The sequence below is a fragment of the Hemiscyllium ocellatum genome, chromosome 43, assembly GCF_020745735.1.
Source record: "Hemiscyllium ocellatum isolate sHemOce1 chromosome 43, sHemOce1.pat.X.cur, whole genome shotgun sequence".
Lineage (NCBI taxonomy): Eukaryota > Metazoa > Chordata > Chondrichthyes > Orectolobiformes > Hemiscylliidae > Hemiscyllium > Hemiscyllium ocellatum.
In genome coordinates this window covers 22454852-22470735 of record NC_083443.1, presented here as the reverse complement: position 1 = coordinate 22470735, position 15884 = coordinate 22454852, and the positions used below count along the sequence as shown (strand labels likewise).

Below are 15884 nucleotides of genomic sequence, written 5' to 3'. Positions count from 1 at the left end.
GGTTTAATGAAAGAGCATGATGAGCTGAGAATGGTCTGGTTTAGTGCAGGTTTACTAATCAGCCTTAGATGACCTTTGTAACTCCATTTGAAGTTGTACAGTTTAGCTAGATGTTGCATGTTGAATAGTGTTCTTCTACAACTTTACATGGTCTAATCTTTGAGTGAAGTATCAGGGTGTCTCCGCAGTAAAGGATACGTTGAGATGTAAGCACAACTATCTGGTGAGTGTGTATGAAAGAAGCTTAATATGGCCTGCTGTTCAGAAGTCTTTGGATTGTTTAGTTTCTTTGTTCCCGGTTTGTAGGTCCTGGACTTGCTGATGATTTTACCCGTGTCTTTTTATGAAATTTTAGTAAGAGAGAGTTAGAGGATGCTTAGTTCCCTTGTGAAATATCCTAGTGGGTACAGAAACAAGCAGTCTGACAGTGATTACTGCTAGTTATGAAGGGCTGAATTCTGTGGTGCATAAACAACGTATTATAAGTCTCAAAATCAAAAATTGCAGAAGCAATTTTGACAAGCTTGAGATTTCAGATGGCACTCTGTGAGTTTATGACCTTGTAGAACTTATGTGAATCTTGAGATATTTTTATTACTTCCTGCCTAATTTTCTTTTTGTGTGTGGAAATCATTAATGATCTATTGCTGCAAAGCTATTAACAGCCCCAGAGCTGTGGGAAGGTTGTCCACCAACAGTTCACAACCATTCTGATTCATGGAATATGTTTATCACCTTGTGACCAGGAATGGGATTCAACAAGCTTTCTCTTTGCAATGAGGGATAGCTTATATACTGGTGGTATGTCAATGAAGAATCTGGTTAAGGTATGCCATTGTATCCTCTTGTAGTCACTGCAACTCAAACCACAAAGTGCAACATAATCCAATTGGTCAATGGAATCCCTAAATGAAATCCTAGGACAATAAACAATCCTTTTAAAGCTCTGGGACTGTTCAAGGTTTGTGCGAAGATTTGTAGCTCGGGTGCTCGTTTTTGTGGTTCTGTTCGCCGAGCTGGAAGTTTTTGTTGCAAACGTTTCGTCCCCTGGCTAGGCGACATCATCGGTGCTTTGGAGCCTCCTGGAGACACCGATGATGTCGCCTAGCCAGGGGACGAAACGTTTGCAACAAAAACTTCCAGCTCGGCGAACAGAACCACAACAACGAACACCCGAGCTACAAATCTTCGCACAAACCTTGAACACTTACAGGCGAGAGACGCTGAGACAAGCCAGGAAATGGGAATCCTGCGCTAACCGCCTAAGCGCCACATACGAACAACTCCGGTTCCTACAAAAGCGCTTCGCAGGAGGCTCCAAAGCACTGATGATGTCGCCTAGCCAGGGGACGAAACGTTTGCAACAAAAACTTCCAGCTCGGCGAACGGAACCACAACAGCTCTGGGACTGTGATTGCACATACCCAGTTTTAAGACAGGCTGAAAGTCATCTTCCCATGTTTGTCTGGAGAATCCTATGCACAGTTTTAGCTCTTCTCAATGAGTTCAGGTCCTCACCACACAACTAATGTAATTTGGCAATTTCCAAGTTTCCATAGAAATGCTGGTTAGAAGGAAATAGAATATCACATTTGTTATAACAGTAACTGCTGTTTTTGTGGGGACTGAGGCATTTCCTTGGTGCAGCATAGAGACAGCTGGATTTGATGCTTAAGACCCAAGAGTACTTCATATTGATACTGGGTTCCGGAAATTGGAAAAGATTCTATCCCCCAGTTTTGAACCCCATTGATGAATAAATATAAATGAAAATGAAAATTTCAAGTGTAACAGGAAAATCTAGGCTGATGCTTTGGTCTGTACTGAGGGATTGAAACACTGTCAGGGGTATTGTCTTTCAAATGAAAAATTTTAATGATTCCACACCTGCCCTATCTAAGGGAGATTAAAGAACCCATGACACTATTTTAGTTAACAGCAGGTGATTTCTCCCCAGCGTCCTGCCCTGTATTTATCCCTCAATCAGCATCACCATAAACAGATTATCCGATCATTACGACACACGGCTCTTTCTGAGAATTGGTTGTTACATTTTATAACTGCTGCATGGAAGGTGTGACAGAAATAGAAATCCTTTGTTTCTTTTTGGAGAATTAAATGAATTTTGAGCTTAAATTTACCTTAGAAACTGAGCAGGAAGTGCAAGTTCATTTTGAGTCTGATGGTCTAATGGCTGCCATATTGGTAAAAACAAATTACTGTGCAATGTCCTTGTCTGTAATAGCCATTAGACTGTTTGTCTGAACAAAGATAGGACTTGCTGCTTGTAGTAAGCCATCGCTGCGAGATTGATTTATCCTGGTGATGCAGACTGCATTCCGAAAGTGCACATCCGCAACCAACATGGTTAATTTTAGAAGTATTTGTACTTAAATGTCAAATCAGGAAGCGCAGATGTACATTTCCCTGGTCCCAATTCAAGAAATCACTGGCCTTAGAACATAGAACATAGAAAAATACAGCGCATCGATGTGCCGCTGATCCAAGCCCACCTAGCCCACACTAGCCCACTTTCCTCCATATGCCTATCCAATGCCCATTTAAATGGCCATAAAGAGGGAGAGTCCACCACTGTTACTGGCAGGGCATTCCATGAACTCACGACTCGCTGAGTAAAGAATCTACCCCTAACATCAGTCCTATACCTACCACCCCTTAATTTAAAGCTATGCCCCCTCGTAATAGCTGACTCCATACATGGAAAAAGGTTCTCATGGTCAACCCTATCTAAACCCCTAATCATCTTGTACACCTCCATCAAGTCACCCCTAAACCTTCTTTTCTCCAATGAAAACAGCCTCAAGTGCCTCAGCCTTTCCTCATATGATCTTCCTACCATGCCAGGCAACATCCTGGTAAACCTCCTTTGCACCCGTTCCAGTGCCTTCACATCCTTCCTATAGTATGGCGACCAAAACTGCACACAATACTCCAGATGCGGCCGCACCAGAGTCTTGTACAACTGCAATATTACCTCAGGACTCCGGAACTCAATTCCTCTACCAATAAAAGCCCAGTACGCCATATGCCTTCTTCACAGCACTATTTACCTGGGTGGCAACTTTCAGAGATCTGTGTACATGGACACCAAGATCCTTCTGCTCATCCACACTACCAAGTATCCGATCACTAGCCCAGTACTCCATCTTCTTGTTACTCTTACCAAAGTGAATCACTTCACACTTAGCTACATTGAACTCCATTTGCCACCTTTCTGCCCTGCTCTGCAGCTTATCTATATCCCGCTGTAACCTGCCATATCCTTCCTCACTGTCAACAACTCCACCGAACTTCGTATCATCCGCAAACCTGCTCACCCAACCTTCTAGCCCCTCCGCCAGGTCATTTATAAAAATGACAAACAGCAATGATCCCAAAACAGATCCTTGCGGAACACCACTGGTAACTGCACTCCAAGACGAACCTTTACCATCAACTACTACCCTCTGTCTTCTTCCAGCCAGCCAATTCCTAATCCAAACCTCCAACTCACCCTCAATGCCATACCTCCGTATTTTTTGCAGTAGCCTACCATGGGGAACCTTATCAAACGCCTTACTAAAATCCATATACACCACATCTACCGCTTTACCCTCATCCACCTCCTTAGTCACCTTCTCAAAGAATTCAATAAGCTTTGTGAGGCACGACCTGCCTTTCACAACACCATGCTGACTATCCTTGATCACATTATTCCTATCCAGATGTTCATAAATCCTATCCCTTAGAATTCTCTCTAAGACTTTGCCCACAACAGAGGTAAGACTCACTGGCCTATAGTTACTAGGGTTATCCCTACTCCCCTTCTTGAACAAGTGAACCACATTTGCTATCCTCCAGTCTTCTGGCACTATTCCTGTAGACAACGAGGACATAAAAATCAAGGTCAATGGCTCTGCAATCGCATCCCTTGCTTCCCAGAGAATCCTAGGATAAATGCCATCAAGTCCAGGGGACTTATCTATATTCACCCTTTCCAGAATTTCCAACACCTCTTCCCTACATATCGCAAAGCCATCCATTCTAATTAATTGTGACTCAGTATTCACATCGGCAACAATGTCCTGTTCCTGAGTGAATACTGACGAAAGTATTCATTCAGTGTCTCCCCAATTTCTTCAGCCTCCACATGCAACTTCCCACTACTATCCTTGACTGGACCTATTCCTACCCTAGTCATTCTTTTATTCCTGACATACCTATAAAAAGCCTTTGGGTTTTCCCTAATCCTACCAACCAAGGACTTTTCATGTCCCCTCCTTGCTGCTCTTAGCTCTCTCTTCAGATCCTTCCTGGCTACCTTATAACTCTCAATCGCCCCAATTGAACCTTCACACCTCATCTTTACATAGGCTGCCCTCTTCCCTTTAACAAGGGATTCCAATTCCTTATTAAACCACGGCTCCCTCACACGACCCTTTCCTCCCTGCCTGACAGGTACATACTTATCAAGGACACTCAATAGTTGCTCCTTGAACAAACTCCACATATCGATTGCACCCTTCCCTTGAAGCCTACTTTTCCAAGCCACACATCCTAAGTCATGCCTCACCGCATCATAATTTCCTTGCCCCCAGTTATAACTCTTGCCCTGTGGTGCACACTTATCCCTCTCCATCAAAGTCACCGAATTGTGGTCACTGTCCCCAAAGTGCTCACCTACCTCCAATTCTAATACCTGGCCTTATCCTTCCCTCTCCAGAATCACACTCCAGCACCCAATCAATAAACTCCCAATCCCCCACCTATATAGCCAGGAATAAATAACCCCGATTGACTGGTGGCTCAGTGGTTAGCACTACTGCCTCATAGCGTCAAGGACCCGGGTTTGATTCCCGCCTAGGGTGACTGTCTGTGTGGCATTTGCACATTCTCCTTGTGTCTGCGTGGGTTTCCTTTGAGTGCTCCGGTTTCCTCCCACAATTCAAAGATGTGCAGGTTAGGTGAAGTGTTCAGGGATATGTAGGGCTAGGTGCATTAGTCAGGGGTAAATTTAGGGGGTCTATTCCTGGTATACTGACTAGTATTCTGACCAGTCCCTGTGTGATGCTCCCTCATTTATCATGGCTCCAAATGGAATACTTTGGTTGGTCATGACAAGATTAATCCAAAGATCCCTTTCCTTGTTGATGACTTTCTCCTTTAAGAACTGAATTCATGCTCTACGTAGAGCCAGTCTAACCAGGCTTTCCTGAGTTCATGATAAAGTGAGTTTATAAATTACTTGTTATGAGTTACAAACTGCGAAAATAAATAATAATGCAATACACAAACATACAGATTAGAAAAGACAGCTGAATCCAAAAGAAGTTATAAAAATATACAAATCGATTACTGCGTTCTGACAAAAGTAGACAATTGGACATTCTAGTTGTTATGATGGTTGATTCCAGTAGTTAGCACTGCTGCTAATTCCTGCTGATTGGTAGCTGTGCAGTTGACTTTGAGATGCTGAAAGACTGTTGTCCTAATTCCTATAACTTGTCATTTGACTTGTTTTCCAGCAAAGAAAAAGAGACTGTTTTTCCTTTTAACTGCAGTATTAGGATGATTAGGATTTTTTTCAGTTGTAATCTTGCTTTTTCCAGTTCCTACACCTAGACCAGGGTTGTAATTTGCTTTTAATCTAAAGGCTCTAGAAACCCAAGTGGTTGGTTTTATTATTGAAGATAGGAGAAACGTTCAGGCATGCTCAAAACAAATTTGTTATTGTTACCAACAAAAATATTAATGAGATGGATTTTATAAGGATGTCTCAATGTAAAGCATTCTTGGTCTGTTGTATGACCAATCCTAATCACTTACCACATGTTATGTGAGGTTGTCTGTATTATTGCTCACCATGGGTTGGAATCTACAGGCAGACAGTGAGGACTGCAGATGCTGGAGATGAGTTGAGAGTGTGTTGCTGGAAAGCACAGCAGGTCAGGCACCATCCGAGGAGCAGAAATCCTGATGAAGGGGTCTGGCCCGAAACATCGATTTTCTTGCTCCTTGACCTGCTGTGCTTTTCCAGCAACACATTCTTAACTAGGAATCTACAGGGACCACGTACTTTGATGTGGCAGAAGAAAATAACTTGCTAGTCTAATGCGAAATTATTCTTTCATGGCCTTGCTTGTTAGACCAGCATTCATTCCTTCCCTAATGGACATTGCTGAACCAGATTGGTTTTTATGTGACTATCAATAGTAGCTATTTGGCCATCATTATGTAGCTTTTTATTCCATTGTTATTAAATTTCATCTGCCAAACCTTTGTCTTCTGAGCATTAGCCTGGGAATCTGGATTATAACTGTCATGATCCAATATTATTATGACTCCTATATTGTTATTATTACTGGACGAGTCAGACCCAGGACTGAAATCAGGTTTGATAGATCCTATTTTTGTTTTTGCTTTATTTAATAAAATGGTCTTTCACTGAAACATACACATGCAATGCTGAAGATTTAGTTTTAACCGTGGGACAAAAGTTTGTGACACAAGGAAATTTAAAATAGAATAAACCAAGCTATTCACAAAGTTAAAAATCACAACATCAGGTTATAGTCCAAAAGATTTATTCAGAAGCACTAGCTTTTGGAGTGGTGCTCCGTCAGGTGGTGATGGAGTGTAGGATCATAAGATTTTATAACAGAAGATTACAGTGTCATACAGTGATATATTGAACAACCTGGATTGTTAAGACTTTCCTTCTTTCAGCAAGTGCCTGGAGCTTTTAACTAAAACCATTATGCCGGGGTAACGTATTTCTTAACTTTTCTGAACTACCTCCTTTCTATAGGATAAAGGTTAAGCTGAAATGTTGACTCTCCTGTTCCTCGGATGCTGCCTGAGCTGCTGTGCTTGTTTTTAGCGGCATACTTTATCGACTTTGACTTTTTCAGCATCTCCAATCCTCACTATCTCCTAAACTGTTACATCTATCTAACTTTGATCAGGAATTCTACAAATTGAAATATAAATTGAATAAAAAGCTTTCTAACCTATAGGTTTTTCCCAAGCAAAGAATTCTGGTCCTTCACACCAGAGAACAAACTGATGTTGCTCAAAAATTGAACTGTCCTACCTGTCCATCTTCCTTCCCATCTATCTACTCCACCCTCCGCTCCAACCTATTACCATCACTCCCACACCTTCATCTATCTATCACCTTCCCAGTTATCTTCTTCCCCCCACCCCAACCCCCGTCCCACCCCCTCCCATTTAACTCTCAGCCCCCCACATTCCTGATGAAGGTCTGATGCTCGAACTATTGCTCCTCAGAAGCTGTTTGACCTGCTCTGCTTCTCCAGCGCCAGACTTTCGTCTCAAAATTTACTGTCTACTCAAAACTTTCCCAATGTGAATAAATCCCAATTTCACCCCCATAGCTTCCTGTTTCAGACTACTTTTAAAAGTCATGGCTGCAGCAATACCAGATAAGTTAGTTGTTAAAACTCCTTCCCCCCACCCCCCCAAACCTTCGTACAGATTAAAATACCCAAATTCCTACCATCACTTGAGCATCCAAATTCTAAAATAATTGATATTGGTCTCATGCTAATTACATCACATCAGCCCAGTGACATTACCAATCATCACTACCTCCCTTTGTGCCTTTCCATCTATCTCCTTTAGACAGAAACAGGTTTTCGTTTATTGCAGGTTAACAACTAATATGACAGTCCCAACACTGATATGATTGACATGGTTGCGTAGACTGTGATGGTAGGTTTTGCTCTTTCAGCTTCCGAAACTGTTCTCCCACTAAATTGATATGACAACATTGCAGTAGGTGAGCTTAAGACTCTTCTCAGACCCGAGTGCCCTTCTGCAACACACTGCAGTGTTTTGAGAAGAATATGGGGTGTATACAAAATCAGCATCAATTCAAAAGTGTTTTCTCAAGCAGCTGCTATGATGAATTTTTATAACTTGTGAATGTGAGAATTGTGTATTTTTCTTTCAAAACTGAAACAGTGGAAATGTTCATTTTGGGGCATTCCTAATTTGGTTTCTGGTTTTTAGTATTAGTTTTTATTCAGGTGAGTGGTAAGAGTGGCTTCTGTGCGGTGTTGGCACCACCTAGTGCTAATTTCATGAAACAGCTTTAAACAAAAGTTACACATTTATTGTTAGAATTAGCAGTGTGTGACACAACCCTGTGAGCCTTCTCTGACATTCAGTGAGATCATGCTGACCTTCTCCCTCAACTCACTTTCCTACCCTACCTCCAAAACCTTTGGTCTTATTGAGCCCAAAAATATACCACGTTACCCCTTCAATGTAATTCAACAATTTAGCAAGCACAGCAGTTTGCATGGAGAATTCGAAAGATGAAGATAATAATCACCAAGCTGCTTTTCTCCCCTTCCATTTTTAGAAACTCAAGAACGTGTATCACATTTGTGCTGCTTAAACTGCCGTTGTACTTTATTTTAAGCAGTGTGTTTTAAGTTCACTGGATCCTGCCTGGGGTTTCCAGCTGATAGGTCACACAGTAGAACAGTACCCAGGTCATTGGCGAAGAGTGCCTTCAGTCAACATGGTTTCCTGTGCTCTCTGCAGTTATTAAGAAGATGCAACAGGTTTATAGAACACTTCTTCGCTGTGCTTGAGTATCAATCACTTATACATTAGTTTTATTCATTCACTGGCTGTTGGCTAAGTGATTATGTATTGCCCATCCTGAACTGCTCTTGAGAAGTTGATGGTGAGCTACCTGATTGGAATGCGGCGGTCCATGTCACGTGGGGTATACCTACAGTGCTGTTGGAAGGGAATTTCAATATTTTGACCCAATGATGGTGAAGGGACAGCAATATAGTTCCAAGTCAGAATGGTCTGTGGCTTGGAGAGGAAATTTCAAATAATTGTGTTTGCATGCATTTGCTGTCTTTGCTCTTCTAGGTGGTAATGGTCACGGGTTTGGAAGGTGCAATTGAAGAAATACAGAGGGACATTAGTGTCCATAATTGTTAACAGTCAAGTGCATTTTGCTGGATGTTTTGGCAGTTGAGTCACTTCCTCAACCCTTCTAAAGCACTTCTAACTTTCCTGCTGGAGCTTTAATTATTGCTGAACATGGAACATGGAACGTTTTGTTTCTCCAGACTAATTATAACAGTAAAGGATTTCCATATTGTTAACTGAAAGCGATTTCCCAACAGATACAAGAACTGAGTTAGTGAGAGTCGTGTGCAAGTACCATCCTGGCACTGCATTAAAATGGATCAAGAGCAATTGGAGAGTTCTGACTGATTAAATTACAGTAATGGAAAAAACTTTAGATCAACCAATTATATTTTTTATTTACTCCTGGATGTGACTTTGGAAACCTGAAGTACAAAAGGACTTGGGAGAATTTAAGATAGAGACAGATTAGCAAAGGGATCAAGGGTTATGGGGAGAAGGCAGAAGAATGGGGTTGAGAAACACATCAGCCATGATCAAATGGTGGAACAGTTCAATGGGCTGATGGAATGTCAGTTAATAGTGTACATATAATTATATGTGTAATTATATATTGAATTTATGATGTTCAGCAATAAATATAAATATGAATCGTTGCATTCAATAAATGAAAGCTTTAGGAAATTGTCATGGCCCAAAGAACTTTTAAGACCACAAATGTTGTTTTGTCTGTTAATCCAGCTGCTCCAAAGTTCTTATAACACAGCAAGCATTTTAAGGGAAATCTTTTTAAGTCAGGAGGCTAGCATTTACAATGTAGGATAAGTAGTTGGAGGAGGAAGTATTGCTGGGATAATGCGGTAGAATCAAAGAGTGCATATAACTGGACCTTTCTTTGAAAGAACCAGTGTAGGTTTAGTGGGCTTTTTCTGTTCTGTACTATCCTAATCCTATGATTCCATCTTTACTGTTGTGGTCTCATATGATGGCAGTAAAGAAGGACAAAGAAGGAAATCTGGTTTGATGGATCATATGTTTAATTATTGCACTCATTTGCTGTGGTGGTTCATGGAATCACAGAAGTGTTAGGGTTGAGAAGGAGGCCATTAGGCTCATCATGTATAGACTAGCTCTTCAAATAAACATCATTGCTTAGTGCTGATCTCTACCCCCCCAACCCCCCCCAAAACTACCTTGCATGTTATTTCCTATCCAAATAATTGTTCAATGCCCTTGTAACTGCCTCAACTACACTTTCAGCCTGTGCAGTCCATACTCTAATACTCTGTGTTGCATCACATTTGTTACGTTTGAAAATCACTTTAAATACTATGCCCTTCACTCTTGTTCTTTATAAGAACAGGAACATTTTTTGTCTGTCCATTTTATCCAGCTTGCCTATGAAAACCTCTGTCAGATCTCCACTAAATCACCTTTCCTCAATGAAGAACAGTCCCAAATTCTTCAAACTATCCTCATAACTGAAGTTCATCATCCTTTGAACCATTCTTGTCAATCACTTCTGCACATTTTCCAATGCATTCACATACACCCGATAAAATGATGCCTGATGTAGTGATTGGAATAAGGTCAGCCTGCTGAGCCTCATGGAATATTAGTTCCCTGATTGGATAAGGTTAACAGCCCCAATCAGGACTCCTGGATGACAGGAGTGTCAGGCGTTCTATTCACTCTAGCAGGCTCTGAGCTAGCTGGATCAGTGCCAAGGACTCTCCCCATGTAAATAAAGGGTAACTTGGTGATGGGTTACCACCCTTCATGGAGTTATTTCACCAAGAGCGGAACTCAGTACTGTAGCTGAGGTTCAGCAGTTATCTTGTACAAGTTTAATATCACCAACAAGTTGAATGTTGTTCTTTCTGCCCCTACTGATAAAACCGAGGATACTGTATGCTTCATTAACTGGTCTGTCACTTACACTGATCTGTGTACATATACACCTAGGTTCTTCTGGTCTTGTAGCCCCTATAGAATCTTACCCAACATACTCTGGTTCAATGTTCTTATCAAAATGCATCACCTCACACTTCTCTGCATTGAACCTCACCTGCCACCTATTCGTCCATTTCACCAAGTTGTCTGTGACCTTTTGGAATTCTACACTCGCCTTCTCACAGGTTACAATTCTTGTAAATTTGCAGATTTTAAAATTGTCCCCTACACACACACACACACACACACACACACACACATATATATATATATATGGAAAAGCAATAATATCAATAATAGCCCTTGGTAGCTCTTCCTTAGCTCTGAAAAATATATTATATTTAAAATACCATGTTCATTTTATTTTGCTGTCTATAGCTTTCCTCACAAGTCTGTTGTTTGACACTCTATCAAACACCTTCCAAAAGTCAAAGCTCCTTCCCTTAGGAGCCTTTCTATGACTTCCTCAGAAACAATTCCAGAAGGTTAGGCAAGTATGGTTTCGCCTTTGTAAGTTCTTTTTCCGTGTGACTATTAATTCTGTCCCAAATAATTGAATGTAAAAAGCTTTCCACACTGAAGTTAAACTCTGGTTAGGCAGTGAAATGAGGCTGCAGGTGTTCTTCAACAGCATAATGTATGTTTATGACATAAAAGAAAAAAAGATCAAGGCTCTATAGGACAGTAAGAAAGATTGTAATTCAATTGGCAAAAGAAAGCTTCAAGCTGTTTTCCCAACACTCTACTTTTACAGATACTAAACTCCAAAGAAATTTCACTCTTATTTCAAATCTTTAAAGTTTTACTTAATTGATTCCTCACAGTTTCATTTCTTTATTATGAAGATAGTTTTAAATTTCCTTTGAGTCTGTTAGTTTGAGTCTTTCATTATTCTGATAGCCTAAATGTTTTATTTCTGACAATGCAATAGTTTTTTTTAATCTGAGCTCTCCCAACATGGAAGCTTCACAAAGTGAAGCACTTTGTCTAAAGTTACATATTCCCTTGAACTGAAGCTTGATTCTCCTGCTAGGACATACCATTCTACTTCTGTACTGAACACCTGGTTCTTCTGCACGGACACTTTGAGCCTTCTTTTCTGAAAATCAAAAAAAAAGCATTGGTAAGGTAGAAATTCAGCAAAATAAGCATTTCTATCATTACTGCTACAGTATTTCTTGCGGGCAATCACATGTTTTCTTGGAGTTTATGTAATTAGATCATTGTTTCAAATGACATTCTGTTTTTAAAAAAAGTGATATTGGAAATAGACTCTAGCTTTAGGTAAACAGAAATGAATGATTGGCACATAGCAGTGCTAATTACAACTTTAATAGCCTTATAAACTCACCCTTACAGAACAAGTAGAGGGAGAAGCAAATGGATGGAAGGACAACTGGGAAAGTGACCCAGTGATCACTTCACAGTATCTGCTGGGATAGTTCTTATGCCGATCAGAACACTGCATCTTGGTCTTCCTTTTCCGAATGCTTCCACTGGTTTGCAAGAGTTACAAGGTGGCTGGTTTACTTATAACATGCCTCTAACTTATTAAAAGTTACAGCTTACAGCAACTGCTGATGAAACACAAACTGGTTTTCTTCCGAGTTAAAAGTAAGAAGAGCGAAAAAGAGTTCGTGAGCTGATGGAGATCTAAAGGATTCTTCGTATCTTGTTCACAAGCAGTTCAGCTACCAGGGAACCAATCACATAGTCTATGGCAGGTAGAAAGCTTTCGTTATTGAAAACTGGTCACGAGTCCACAGATTAATCAGCTACTTGCATTGACCAAAGCTCCATCCATGACCCCTTGGCTCCAACTCATCTGTAATCACATGCAGTCACTGTTGGAACCAACAGCTGTGCAAACAGTATTCACAATGAATGTCAGATTACTTACTGTCAAAAGATCCTCCAGTAATCCAGTTATTTTCTTATTTCAGTTGACAATTTAAAATATAGAAAAATAAAAGAGACAAGGTGTGAATTGCTGTAGTATCAATAACAAAATCTAGTTGTATGTGCAGTAGCTGGAATTACTCGGCCATGGTTTCTCAACCTGTTTGTCTTGGTATTCAGCTTGCCTCATAGTGCATGAGTTCTGTGCCTCTGGCACAGAAATGGGGCAGGTACATAAATGGGATAGATGATTCTTGTAGCTGTGCATCAAGTATACTTTTGTTTTATATTAGCCCTTCTCTAATTCACTTATACAGTGGTTTTCTTATTTAATCACATATTTTCCTGGAGGCCTTTTCTTCATAGCTAGGGGAAAGTGAGGACTGCAAATGCTGGAGAGTGAAGGGCTTATACCTGGAACGTCAACTCCCCAGCTCCTCTGATGCTGCCTGACATGTTGTACTTTTCCAAAGCCACACTTTTCCTCACGGCTGACAATAATCAAGACAATGGACTTTGCAAGGAAATAATGCCAACCTTTACTGTCACATAGGTACAGTGTTAGTTTAGTTGATGATCATATTTATCAATAACGGACCAAACAATGTACCAGTAAAAGTAGGCTATTCAGCCCATGTTCTGCCGTTCAATGGGGTTATGGCTGGTCTCATCATTCTAAATTCTGTTTTTCTGTCTCTTTCCCATAACCCTTGATTCCTTACTGATGAAAAATCTGTCTTTCTCAGTCTTGAATATACTCATACCAACCTATACAGCCTCTGATGTAAAGAATTCCACTTATTCATTGCCATCTAAGAGAAGAAATTTGTTCCCGCCTTAAATGGGTGATTTCTTACTGTGAAATTATCCCCTATGGTTCTAGACTCTTCACATTTACCCTGTCACGGCCCTTAACAATTCCATGTGTTTCATTAAGATTTCCTCTCATTCTTTTAAACTTCAATGAGAACGTAGCAAGACTTCCCTATTTTTGTACAGGTCGTTCTGCTCTAAGGTGCATTTTGTTAATGCCAGTTCGCTATAACACTATTGACGAATTGGGGACACTGTTTCTTTCGCACAAATCATTAAAGTGTGTACTGATTATAATGCATTTCCAGCCCCATTGGTTTAAATAGTGCTGCTATTACACAATTTTCTTGTAACACGAGGTTGCACGAGAACGGAACTACTGCATTGTAGCAGAACTGACTGTACTTCGTTTCCAGGATTCTGTTGCCTTACCTCTTAACTGTTTAATATGTACATTCGCTTTTTTGTGATTCACACACAAGTATTCCCAAATCCTTCACTGCTGCAGTTTTCTGATGTCTTTCTCCATTTGATTAATAGTTAACTCTATTCTTCAGACCATAATGCAAAACCTCACAATTACTCGAGGGTCAATCAGATGCAAGTTCAGAACATGCAGTGATCCCCAAAATGCCCCTTTAAGGCACATATATGCTATTCACCCAGCAGTAAGGAACACTAGTTTCTGCACGTAGATTGGTGTTGAAAGAACTACTTCATCAGAATTACATTTTTTTATGCTAGTGATAATTCATGCTGACATCATAAACCAGTATAACAATATTAAATCCTTTGCCAACAATACATGACTCATTGTTAGACGTCCAACCCAAATAAACACTTGATGAACATCACTAATTAAAATAAAAGAAATTCCATTTATAGAAGCATTTTCCTTTCTTCAGGATGACCTAAAGTGCTTCCCATCCAACGAACTGCTTTTGAAAGTGATCTTCTTGTGACATACAATCCACTCAAACAACAATAAGATTAGTCACAAAAACAGAAATTGCTGGAGAAACTCAGAAGGTGTGGCAGCAGCTGTGGAAAGAAAAAGCAGAGCTAACATTTCGAGTTAGGGACTCTTGTTCAGATCTTTCTTTTTTCCCCACAGGTGCTGCAAGACGTGCTGAACTTCTCCAACAATTTCTGTTTTTGTTTCAGATTTCCAGCATCTACAATTTTGTGGTTTAAGTTACATTCACAACTCTCTTCAAGGATGTGCCCTCTTATTCAACGTGCAATGTCCCTTTAACCAAAACCCAACTGATTAAGCCATGCGCAAAGATTGTTCTAAACATGTAGTAATGCTATTTCATATTACCAAATGCTGTATGCCAAACCTAAAGTAAAATAACAGCTTGCATTTATGTAGTATCTTTAACCTTGTGAGGTGCTTCGCAGGAGAGGAATCACGGCACGGTGGCACAGTGGTTAGCACTGCTGCCTCACAGCGCCAGGGACCTGGGTTCAATTCCCGCCTCAGGCGACTGACTGTGTGGAGTTTGCACGTTCTCCCCGTGTCTGCGTGGGTTTCCTCCGGGTGCTCCGGTTTCCTCCCACAGTCCAAAGATGTGCAGGTCAGGTGAATTGGCCATGCTAAATTGCCCGTAGTGTTAGGTAAGGGGTATGGGTGGGTTGTCGCTTTGGCGGGTCGGTGTGGATTTGTTGGGCCGAAGGGCCTGTTTCCACACTGTAAGTAATCTAATCTAAAAGTAATCTAATCTAATCAAAGAATATTCAACATCTGGCTGCATGAGGAGACATGAGAGGAGGTGACTAAAAGCTCAGTTAAAGACATAGAAGAGTGAGATGGAGTTGTTTTGGGGAAATGTGGAATTCCAGAGATTAGAAATCTAGCGTTGCATAGAAAGATTGGCATGACTGTGAGCCATACAGGCCAACCATCTTTCAGGTTCTATGCCTGACACATTCTGAAAATCTTAAACAGGATATGAGTTGAATCCGTACAATTAGACTCAGTGTCCCTGAGCAAAGAACCAGGTGGTTCCTTTTCTTAAATGTGTTAATGTGGAGAACAAGTGCAGATATGATGCTGTGATGCTTTTCTTATTAGTGTGTTAAAACCCATTGCCTGTTTGCATATGAAGATGAATCCAGTGCAAAGTGCATCAGCAATTAATTGATTGCACGTGGAATCAGATCCCAGCAGGAGTCTAGACTTGAAAATACTTTAAAACACAGCAGCAGAACACTTGGCCAAACTGGAAGGTGCCAGTGTTCATGCTGCAAATGAACCTTCCTCCATCATAATTTATCTGAGTGTTGAAGCATATCCT

At 40.7% G+C, this 15884-nt stretch overlaps 1 protein-coding gene across 7 annotated transcripts in view; it reads left to right on the top strand.

Moving 5' to 3' along the window:
- kcnma1a (potassium large conductance calcium-activated channel, subfamily M, alpha member 1a) overlaps positions 1-15884 on the top strand; it is an 858112-nt gene that overhangs the window by 465811 nt on the left and 376417 nt on the right. The window lies entirely within an intron of this gene.